Source organism: Trachypithecus francoisi, unplaced genomic scaffold, assembly GCF_009764315.1.
Source record: "Trachypithecus francoisi isolate TF-2019V2 unplaced genomic scaffold, Tfra_2.0 Lachesis_group1, whole genome shotgun sequence".
Taxonomy (NCBI): domain Eukaryota; kingdom Metazoa; phylum Chordata; class Mammalia; order Primates; family Cercopithecidae; genus Trachypithecus; species Trachypithecus francoisi.
The window spans coordinates 107,002,338-107,014,094 of NW_022681454.1; the positions used below are offsets into that span (position 1 = coordinate 107,002,338).

General features: G+C 41.6%; 2 pseudogenes; one reads left to right on the forward strand and one right to left on the reverse strand.

Annotated features, from left to right (window-relative positions):
* Positions 1–256: 256 nt before the first annotated feature.
* Positions 257–1,021, reverse strand: LOC117086409 (annotated as a pseudogene).
* A 9,936-nt stretch (positions 1,022–10,957) lies between these two features.
* LOC117086410 lies at positions 10,958–11,757 on the forward strand (annotated as a pseudogene).

The window sequence follows — 11,757 nt, forward strand, 5'->3', positions numbered from 1 at the left end:
TATTTTTAGTAGAGGCAGGGTTTCTCCATGTTGGTCAGGCTAGTCTAGAACTCCTAACCTCTGGTGATCCACCTGCCTCAGCCTTTCAAAGTGCTGGGATTACAGATGTGTGCCACCACAGCTGGCCAGCTACTGTCTTTCCTTTGACTCTTCCTTTCCAGTTTTTGAATTTAAAGCAGGAAATAATCTCTGAAGATACTCAATAAAAATTTCCCCCCAAAACACAAAAACACATGCTTCCCCTTCATTGATAAAAATGTACTGCAGTTTGGCACCTGGGTCTAGTTCAGCTGGCGGATGAGCTGATTGATGCGTTCACCCCGATAGCCAGGTGTGCCCATCTCCTTGAGGAAGCCCGCTCTATTTTGGGTAGCATGATGGGCCATTGAGAGGTGGAAAGGGGGCAAGAACCATGAGATCTGGAAATGCTTCCCTGGGAAGGCAATTTCATCAATGAGGTCTTCCAAGCAAATGACGCCAAACTTCCCCAGGTGCTCCTCAATCACTGTGTTGTGTGTCAGAGGGATGGTCTTATTCTTGACCTCAGATTTTCCATGTTTCAGAATGAGCTCCCGGACACACTCCAAATTTGGAAATCCCCAGGTCACGTAACGTTCCACTATATGCAGCATTTTTAGGTTCTAAGGGGTGATTTTTACAAAGACACCGCTAAAAATTTTCTTTAGGTGAAGTCTTGCAATGGTTCTCTGCACCAGTAAACTCATGCTATTGATCCTTTCTATGTGTCCAACAAAGGCCAAGAAATGTTCATCTGGCAATTCCAAGGCATGAAGTTTCACTTTTAGTCGTCTGAGACAAACCTCGTCACGTTTCTGCCACCGGGAATCATGTAGGAATCATTCCAGTCGTTTAAATCAGAGTCTTTTTCTTTTCCTCTGCTCCTTCTTTGCCAGACTGCCTGCTTTGCCTGGGTGGCTTTGAGGGCTTGATAAGCCTTCCTCTTTTCCAGGAGATTTTCTGGAACCAAAGGAGTTTTTCTTTGCTCTTGCTCCGCCATCTTTCTAGTGTTGCTCTCTTACTTTCTTCTTAATCAAACAGCAACAAAACCCAAAACCAGCATAAGCTTATTGATAAATGTCAAGTGACACTTTCATCGTACTGGGGAGAAGAGAGAATGTTGGGGATATTGTAAAATGAACTCCAAATACCCATCTAAAGGGAGTGTCTACTACTCAGTGACAACCAATTATTGCCGATCTGACTTTTCAGGAAGGACTCCATATCTTTTTATGTTTAAAATGCTCATAGATAATTCAAATTTCAAAAATCACTGTGCTATTCAATGCTGTTTATGGGGGAAAATGTTCTGTGGTGGCTTCCAATGGCCAGATGATGACTACTAAGTGAGACTTGTATTATTGGGGGAAAACATATTTTTGCAATTAATAAGAGTCTCTTGAGCATCCCTTTCCATTCAGAATTTTCTGTCGCATTTTAGCTCCCATAACACTGAATTGATAAGTATTTACTAAATGCGTTATTTCTTCTAGTTTTCTCTTGACTAGAAGGTAGATTGGAGAAGGCAAGGAATTAGATTTCTGAGGTCCCCAGGTCAGTGTTTCTTAAACTTGAGTTCAGCAGAAGAGTCTCTTAAGGTCTTAGTAGCAGAGATTCTGATTCCTTGAATCAAGGTGAATTGCACATATACACTTTTTTAAAAAAAATACAGTTTCAAGATGATTTGGTTGCATAATAAATCTCACATGACACTTTGAAAAATGTTGCCTTAAAGCAGTAGTTGGGCTCTTCCATTTTCCCCTTTGGCCAGGACCTATGGACTGTTCAGTTTGCACACATTTCCTTCTTTCCTTCCTTCCTTCCTCCCTCCTTCCCTCCCTCCCTCCCTTCTTCCTTCCTTCCTTCCTTCCTTCCTTCCTTCCTTCCTTCCTTTCTTTTTCTTTCTTTCTTTCTTTCTTTCTCTCTCTTTCTCTCTCTCTTTCTTTCTTTCTCTCTCTCTCTCTCTCTTTCTTTCCTTCTTTCTCTCTTTCTCTCTTACTCTCTTTCTTTCGGAGTCTCGCTCTGTTGCCAGGCTGCAGTGCAGTGCTGTGATCTTGGTTCACTGCAACCTTTGCCTCCTGGGTTCAAGCAATTCCTCCTCCTTCAGCCTCCCAAGTAGCCAAGACTACAGGCACGTGGCACCACACTCAGCTAATATTTTTGTATTTTTAGTGGAGACGGGGTTTCACCATGTTGGCCAGGAAGGTCTTGCTCTTTTGACCTCATGATTCGCCTGCCTTGGCCTCCCAAAGTGCTGGGATTACATGTGTTAGCCACCGCGCCTGGCTGGAACTGCCCTACCGCCAACATTTTCATAAATAAATGTGCTCACTCAGTCCAGGTGGATCACAGGTAAAGAAGGCCAGTTCTGTATCATGCTCTTCTCCTCCTGCTTGATGGAGCGGGAGTAGAGGTGGGGCAGGGCACAACCAGGCTCCATGACCCACTGCTCTATCTAGCACAGAGCTGGGTCCCTTTATAGGATACTTTTTACTGTTCTTTGTTTTAAAAATTTACTGTTACACCAATGCATGACTTTAAAATTCTCACTTTTAGGGGAGTGATCAAAAGAAGTCAACTTGCTTTCTTACTTTTCCTGGTCAATAGCAAGAATTCATGTACGATTTGAAGCTCCTGCAGCATATTAACCCAAACAAAGCATTGGTAAGCCAGAGACAGTGCAACCTTCCAGGTACGATTCTAATTGTTCCAGGAAAAGGCCAGTTTTGTGTGATATGAGTGCTCAAAAAAATTATTTTTTTGGTAAACTAGTATTGTCTATTGCTTATTTCAGATGGAAAAGTAACATTTATGTAAAGCAGCATTGTAAACAGAGATGTCCTTACTTCCTCCCTCCCTCCCTCCCTCCCTTCCTTCCTTCCTTCCTTCTTTCTTTCCTTCCTTTCTTCTTTCAACAGGGTCTCACTCTATCACCCAGGATGGAGTGTAGTGGTGTGATCATAGCTCACTGCAGCCTGGAAATCCAGGGCTCATGCAATCCTCCTGCCTCAGCCTCCCAAGGAGCTAGGACTACAGGTATGCACCACCATGTTTGGCTAATTTTTAAAATTTTTTATAGACACAGGGTCTCACTCTGTTGTCCAGGCTGGTTTCAAACTCCTGACCTCAAGCAATCCTCGTACCTCATCTCCCAAAGCCACCATGCCAAGCCCTTTTCTTAAATATTCATATAGGAAACTTTGTTACCTTTATTGCCAACAAAAAGTATTGTTAGGATTAATATACCCTTGAAAATCTAATTCTGACCTCTGCCAAGCACAGTAATAAGGGGGAAATGTGTTTTGACTATTAAGTATAACTTTCTTACAAAATCTCTAATTTTAAATGATTGCCTGATACTCCATCTTGGCATCGTTAGCCAAATGACCAATTTTTCATAGTTTGTTTTGTTTTTTGAGACCGAGTCTCCCTCTGCCACCAGGCTGGAGTACAGTGGCGCGATCTTGGCTCACTGCAACCTCCGACTCCTTGGTTCAAGTGATTCTCCTGCCTCAGCCTCCCAAGCAGCTGGGATTACAGGCACGTGCTACCATGCCCAGCTAACTTTTATATTTTTAGTAGAGACGGGGTTTCCCCATGTTGGCCAGGCTGGTCTCGAACTCCTGACATCGTGATCCACCTGCCTTGGCCTCCCAAAGTGCTGGGATTACAGACATAAGCCACCGCGCCCAGCCTAATTTTTCATTGTTAATGAACCACTTTGACAGGGAAATTCACAGATATTCTTTGCGGGTAAGCTAGGAGGCTTTCACATAAATACCCACTTAATTCCATTGACAACCTGGAAGGAGGGTTTTGTTTCTCATTCTACAGGTGAAGATGCTAAGGTTCAGTGACGCTAATCTAGTTTCTCAGAATCACAAACCAAGTCAGTCCAAGAGCAGACATCAGCCATGCCTTAATTGTATACTACTCTGCAGAGGGCATATCAATTGAGATTCTTTTTGTTGCAGTTAACAAGAACCAGCGGGAGTTTTGTATTGACTCTCAGAGTGAATGGGAGGTTAGACAACCAAAGAACCAAGACAAGTCTTAGAATAGCTACCAGATATCTAGCCAGCAGGATCCACTCTGGGCTTCTCTTTAGAATGAAAAACTCAAAAATTGTCATCCTTATCTTAATTCAGCTTGCTGGCAATTCAAAGTACCAGGAGAGAAGTTCCTATTGTGCCAAATGAAATCACACACTCTTTGCTGGGGAAAGGCAAAGGTCCTGATCACATTTAGTGCCACCAAGACTGCTTATCCCTGGGAGAAATAATTCCCCTACGTGAAATAAAGGTGCTCTCAGGAAGGGAAAATGGGTGCTGAGATATATCCTTCCTTCCAAAAAGTCAACAAAAGTCCATATGCACTGAGTGAGGGAGTTAGTTACATACACGAAAAGGAAAAGTCCACGTGCAGTTGTCCTTCAGGACATCAACCTCTTGTAATACTAAGAATATTCCCTAATTTCTCTGAATAATCTATTACGGAGCTTTCATACCTGGATTTGCTCAGATCCTTCATGAATATCTTCTTATATCATGGATCCACAACCACCAACTCCAAGAAAATTTTGCTGGTAGTTTTACATAACTACTTTAGGCAAAAAATAGTACAACGTGGGGATTAGGGATGCCAACCCCTGTGCAGTCAAAAATCTGAGTCTAAGTTTTGACTTCCCAAAAACCTATTGGTAGCCTGCTGTTGACTGGAAACCTTATTGATAACATACATAGCCGATTAATACATATTTTATATGGTGTAAGTATTAAATACTGTATTCTTATAATAAAGTAAGTTAGAGAAAAGAAAATGTTATTAAGAAAATCATAAGGAAGAGAAAATACATTTTCTATTCAGTAAGTGGAAGTGGATCATCACAAAGGTCTTCATCCTCATCGTGTTCGTGTTGAGTAGGCTGAGGAGCAGGAAGAGGAGAGGTTGCTCTTGCTGTCTCATGGGTGGCAGAGGCACCACATACAAGTGAACATGCACAGTTCAAACCCATGTTTGAAGGTCAACTCTACTTTGATTTGATCTAAATGACCACCTTTGAGATTCCAAGAATATCTGTATTTAGAACATGATGAACAAAGACTTTTTACTCACAGACTTCATGATTTACAAAATGTGATGTGCCCTCTCCTGTTCTTGGAAGTTTTGTCACATTTCTGACTCTTTGCATGTATCACTCAACTGCAGCAGGATGAAGCAGTCTAGTCACAGCCCAAGCCAGGTAAGTCCCAACCACTCAGGTGGCAACAGACAGAGCTTGATGTCCAAAGAATGTGACAAATGATCTTAGACTTCCAAATGAAATTTGTAGAATATCCTGATGGAAAAATCTAAGAATGAGAAATACCCCTCATTTCTAGTCAGGTTGGGAGTCAATATCAGAAAAGTTTGTCAGTGATAGTAGGGTTCACTCTACCACTAGCTGGAGTTTGGAGGCAAAACTCCAAGTCACTCATTCGTGCTCTAAATGCCCCATGAGTCTATAGAAAAGGTTGTCCCAGATAGGTACTCTTTGTCAGTGGAACTTCTCCAGTCCAGCTCGTACTTGGTTCACCAGTTACTTTAATTGTGGCTTTCCTAATTCATTGATCTCCTGCATTTGGACTTTGTACTGTGAAGGGAAAATAAGTCTTGGGACCCCAAAATCACTAAGCCAAGGGAAAATTCAAACTGGGAACTACATCAGGCAAACTTGTCTCCTATTTTAATTCCTAAATAAGATAGCTAAAAATATGATTTACCTCCCTCACAATTTGCCCACGAGGAAATTCATTGTAGGCCTCAAGATCTTTACCCTAAAACAGTTCTGTTGAATTTCACAGCTTATCTTCACAGGTACAAAAGTCATCCCTCTGCTCACCTGAGACAAATGCATATCTGACTGCTTCCTCTGCCCTGTATATGTAAAAATGCAGATTCACTGAGCCAATATATTCAGTGAATACACTGTGTATTGTGTATTCAGTGAAAGGCTGATCAAGGACTCAAAAGCATACAGCCTTTTGTCTCTTACCTACCTGTGACCTGGAAGGCCCTCACCACTATCCACTTAAAATTATCCCACCTTACCTGACTGAACAAATGTACATCTTACACATATTGATTGATGTCTCACATCTGCCTAAAATGTATAAAAGCAAACTGTATCCCAACCACCTTGGGTACATGTCATCAGGACCTCCTGAGGCTGTGGCATGGGTGTGTCCTTAACCTTGGTTAAATAAACTTTCTAAATTTACTGAGACCTATCTCAGATATTTTGGGTTCACAGTACCTTAGCCCCCTTTGCCGGAGCTGGCTTGCTTTGTAACAAGCTCCTGGCTTTTGACCTTGGTTGCATGTCTGCTCTCCATCGTCTGTGTCCATTTCACTGTGGCACTAGATAGGGCACTAAGGGCACTTTCTTCTGGACCCTGGTTGGACTCTCCTTCAAATAGGGGAAAATTAGACAAGGAGGAGCTAGGCCATCTGTAGGGATGCTGTATCCCTCCTGTTGACCCTCAGGGTTAGTCCTGGGACAAGCTGTGAGGACGGGAGGAAAGCAGAGGCTGGAAATTGGCCAAAGCTTAATATGTGCCTGGGAATATCCACACCTGGGTCAGCCTTTCAGCCTAGTTGATATTCTATTTGCTCTTCTTGACTTTACGAGCTCCCGAGGAGAGGTGATGGTAAGTTTACAAGCTCCTGAGGAGAGGTAATTGTAAGTCTACGTAGGAATCAAGGTGCAGCTAAATCACATGTGTGACCTGGCTAAAAGTTTTGCTCTGAGTTTTCCTCACATATCTACTAGGCTTATTTAGCCTTAGTAATACAGGGGGATATTTGGGGAGGAAGAATAAATTAGATATAGTACTTCTTAATTCCTATTTTAAAAGTCTCTATTCTTAAAAGATTATCTTGTTTAAACATTCAGATTATACTCGTCCAAAGATATCTTTTAGGCTCTTTTTGGCCTTTCAAAAACTTTTGACAGTAATTTCTACGCACTTGGAAATTAACTGTCACAGGGGGTTGCAAAATGGTGCCCCAGGCTTCTACTGGACCATCAGGCATGATTTGTTTTGCCATTTACTATGTTTGTATTTCAACAATTACATTTAAAAAATATTTCTAAGTGGTTCTTCATAATTGCTTGTTCATGCGTCATGTTCCTGACATTCTTCCTTATTTTTATAAAGACATTTATTATGTTTATTTTAAATTCCCATTCTGTCTGTTCTACTGGTTCTGCTTTCCCTTTAGTAGGGTGTTCTGTTTATCGTCTGTCTGTTGCGGGCTGTTGTTCCTCAGATGTCACATAATTCCCACCCCCCTCACCCCCCTCACCACCCCGCTGTAACTTTATCTTTATTGCTTTGGGGCAACAATAGTCCTATGGCAGTACTTAGCTGTGGAATTTTTTTTTTCTTCTTTGAATGTAAAACATTTAGAATAGTGACTGGTGAAGAAAGCACTCAATACTTGCTAGATAGGGTGTATTTTCTATGGCTACATAACAAATTACCCCAGACAGCGGCTTAAAACTACACCTGTTTATTATGTCATAGTTCTGTAGGTTAGAAATCTGCATGGGTTCATCCGGGGCCTCTAGCTCAGGGAATCCATGTCAGGCTGGCCTCCTACATCTGGAGGCTCTGGGAAAGAATCCACTTCCAGGCTCATTCAGGTTGTTGGCAGAATCGCTTCTTGTAGTTGTTAGATGAATTTAGTCTTTTCTTGTCTTCAGTTGGATCACTGTTACCTTATAGAAGCTTCCCTCTGTTACTTGCCATGGGGCCCCTCCATTTCAGAGCCCCTGTGCCACCTCATCAACTCCTTCTCATGGTTGGAATAGCTCTGACTTGCTCTTTGGCTATTCTTTTAAATGAGTTTAAATGGCACATGTGATTAGATTGTGCCCACCTGAGAAATCCTCCCTTTTGCTTAATTCAAAGTCAACTGCCTAGTGCAATAATTTGCTAGTGTGCCATCACAAAATACCAGAAACTGTGTGGTTTAAACAACAGAAATGTGTTGTCTCAACAGTTCTGGAGGCTGAAAGTCTGAAATGGAGGCATTTGGCAGGTTGGAATGTTCTGAGGACTGTGAGGGAGAATCCGTTCCATGCCTCTCTCCTAGGTTCTCCCAGCCTTATGCATTCCTCGGCTTGTAGATGGCCTTCTCCCTGTGTCTTTACATTGTCTTCCCCTTACTAATATCTGTCTGTATACACATTTCTCCCCCTTTTAAAAATCAGGACACAAGTCATAGTGGATTAGGGCCCACCCTAATGACTTACCTCATTTTAACTTGAACATCTGTAAAGACCCCTTCCTTCCTTCCTTCCTTCCTTCCTTTCTTTCTTTCCTCTTTCTTTCTTTTTCTTTCTTTCTTTCTCTTTCCTTTCTTTCCTTCCTTCCTTTCTCTTCTTTCTTTCTTTATTTCGTTCTTTCTTTTTCTTTCTTTTCTCTCTCCTTCCTTCCTTCCTTCCTTCCTTCCTTCCTTCCTTCCTTTCTTTCTTTCTTTCTTTCTTTCTTTCTTTCTTTCTTTCTTTCTTTCTCTTTCTTTCTTTCTTCTTTCTTTCTCTTTCTTTCCTTACTTTCTTTCTTTCTTCCTTCCTTCCTTCCTTCCTTCCTCTTTCTTTTCTCTCTTTCTCTCTTTACTTCTTTCTTTTTCACAGAGTCTCATTCTGTCACCCAAGCCGGGGCACAATGGTGTCATCACGGCTCACTGCAGGGGTTCCAGGGTTCTAGCAATTCTCCTGCCTCAGCCTCCCGAGTAGCAGGAATTACAGGTGCCTGCCCCCACACCCAGCTAATTTTTGTAATTTTAGTAGAGACGGGATTTTACCACGTTGGTCAGGCTGGTCTCGAACTCCTGACCTCAAGTGATCCACCTGCCTTGGCCTCCCAAAGTGCTGGGATTATAGGCGTGAGCCATCATGCCTGGCCCATGTTTCTAAATAAGGTCACATTCACAGGGACTGGGAGTTAGGAATTCAGCATCCTTTAAAACCCATAAGAATTAGTAACCTGAATTAATCTGCAAAGTAAATGAGGGAACAGAGGCCAAAGAGGGTAAACCACTATCAGATGGCCTAGAACCCAGGCACGAGGACTCATTACTTCAGCCCTTCATCCTCTGTGTGTGTTCACAGTTCCCATTTAAATATATCTGTTGTATTAAGGACTACAATAGTAATTTGGAGTTTGGGAAAATTTCATATCCTTGCCTTGATGGACTGGAAGATGAGACGTGTTTTAGGCAAAACGTGTTTATCAATAGGTGAGTGGCTATGAAATGGGGGTAGGAACCCATAGGGAAGAAACTAGATGATCTGCTGAAAATGAGAAGAAAAATGAGCTGCTGGACCTGCCAGCTGGCACCACTGCTCAAGTGGATTATGAACTGAATATAGAAAATGTTAGGGAACAAAGAGCTGTATGAGTGTTCACAGCTGCTCTCCTCACATGTCTGACCCCTTCCCAAACATATTTTCTGAACGAACCACTTTCAGCAGGAAAGTGGTCTCTCTACGAGGAATAACAAACAAGACAGTCTCTACAACTACTCGGGCAAAGAGAAGCTTTGCCATGGAGGGGTCTGCTCTTACCTGTGTTTTGCAGAATGCTCTGCAGAGAAACACTCACTTTGTTCATGATTTGTCTAATTCCTGGAAAACATCAGCACTATAATTTAGGATTAGAGTCTATTGAAAAGATCTGCTGGCATTTAAAAAATATTAGGAAACAATGCTGTGAACTGCAGACTTTCTGAGAAATCCGGAATAATTTGGCCCACACATTTCTCTCAATTGAGAACACAAGGTTTGGAATCAGGCCAGGTGACCTAGGTTATAGCTCTGGCTCTAACTACATGACCTTGTCCAAGTTACTTAATGTTCATAAACCTCCATTTATCTATCAATAAACAGGCCTAATAATACATACATACCTCATAGGGATGCTGTGAAGATGAGATGAAATCCATCATCAAGGAATGTTAGCTAGAATCAGAATCCTCATCACTACTACATTCTCAAAGTCTCCTTAGATTCAAACTGAATATTTTTAGGAATAATTTTTAAAAATAAAATCTACCTTTTCTTTGTAAATTTGCTTTACAGTTTAATGCTTAATGTTTTGGTCAGTTGAATGAACTCTTTCAGCATCCTAAAATTATGTTAATATTCAGGACAATATTGCTTACTAAACTTTTTGGATTAGAAAATACTGCATGAATGCAGTAAATTCTCTGGATTCAGAGTCCAGAGTGCTCACCATTACATCACAGAGCCCATGATAAAATGTAGTAAATTCTCTTGTCAGGATTACAAACTGACTCAATTGAAAGAATACTGTTTTATTTTTCTTATTTATTTATTTAGACAGAGTCTCTGTAGCCTAGGCTGGAGTGCAGTAGTGTGATCATAACTCACTGCAGTCCTGAATATCAGGATTCAAGTGATCCTCCCATCTCAGCCTCCCAAGTAGCTGGAACTACAGATATGCACTACCATGCCTGGCTAATTTTAAATTTTTTTATAGAGATGGTGTCTTGCTATGTTGCCCAGGCTGGTCTCAAACTCCTGGACTCAAATGATCCCCCACCTTCGCCTCCCGAAGTGTTGGGATTACAGGCGTGAGCCACCGCACCTAGCTAGGGAAAAGAATACTAAATGTGAACATCAAGAACCTTGATGTTATTTAACAGCCTTGTCAATAGCCAGTGATATGTCCTCTAGTGCCTTAAATCTTGGCTTCCTTCTTCATCAGATTTAGTAACTAAAGAAGCATAAATGAGTAAGCAATAAAGGACTCATAAAAGAAAGGGTCTTGAGTTCTCTGGTGCTGCTATACCAGGTAAGTGGGGTCCCCACAGACCTGGAAATTCTGGCCCCTCTTTCTCAACTGAGTACAAATTGAGACATCCGGAACTGATTTCCAAAGACTCATGTTATGTAAGGAAGCCACCAACAAGAGCAAAGAAAAGGAGCCAGGGATAGCTCTTCCTCAGGGACACTTGACTTTCAGGGATGTGGCTATAGAATTCTCAGTGGAGGAGTGGAAATGCCTGAACCCTATGCAGAGGGCTTTATACAGGGAAGTGATGTTGGGGAACTATAGGAACCTGGAGTCTGTGGGTAGCTCTTTAAAATCTATGATGGAGTTCTCATCAACAGGGCAAGGCAATACAGAAGAGCTCCACACAGGGACATTGGAAAGACATGAAAATCATCACATTGGAGATTTTTGCTTCCCAGAAATCGAGAAAGATATTCATGACTTTCAGTTTCAGTGGCAAGAAATTGAAAGAAATGGCCACGAAGCACCCATGACAGAAACCAAAGAGTTAACTGGTAGTACAGACTGACATAATCAAAGTCATGCTGGAAACAAGCCTATTAAAGACCAGCTTGGATTAAGCTTTCATTTGCATCTGCCTGAACTGCACATATTTCAGACCGAACGGAAAATTGGTAATCAAGTGGACCAGTCTATCAATGATGCTTCCTCAGCTTCAACATCCCAAATAATTTCTTGTAGGCTCAAAACCCATATTTCTAATAAGTATGGGAAGAATTTCCTCCATTCTTCATTATGCACACAAATACAGGAAGTACACATGAGAGAAAAACCTTTCCAATGTAATGAGTGTGGCAAAACCTTTAATTATAGCTCACACTTAAGGAGACATCACATAACCCATTCAGGAGAGAAACAATATAAATGTGATGTA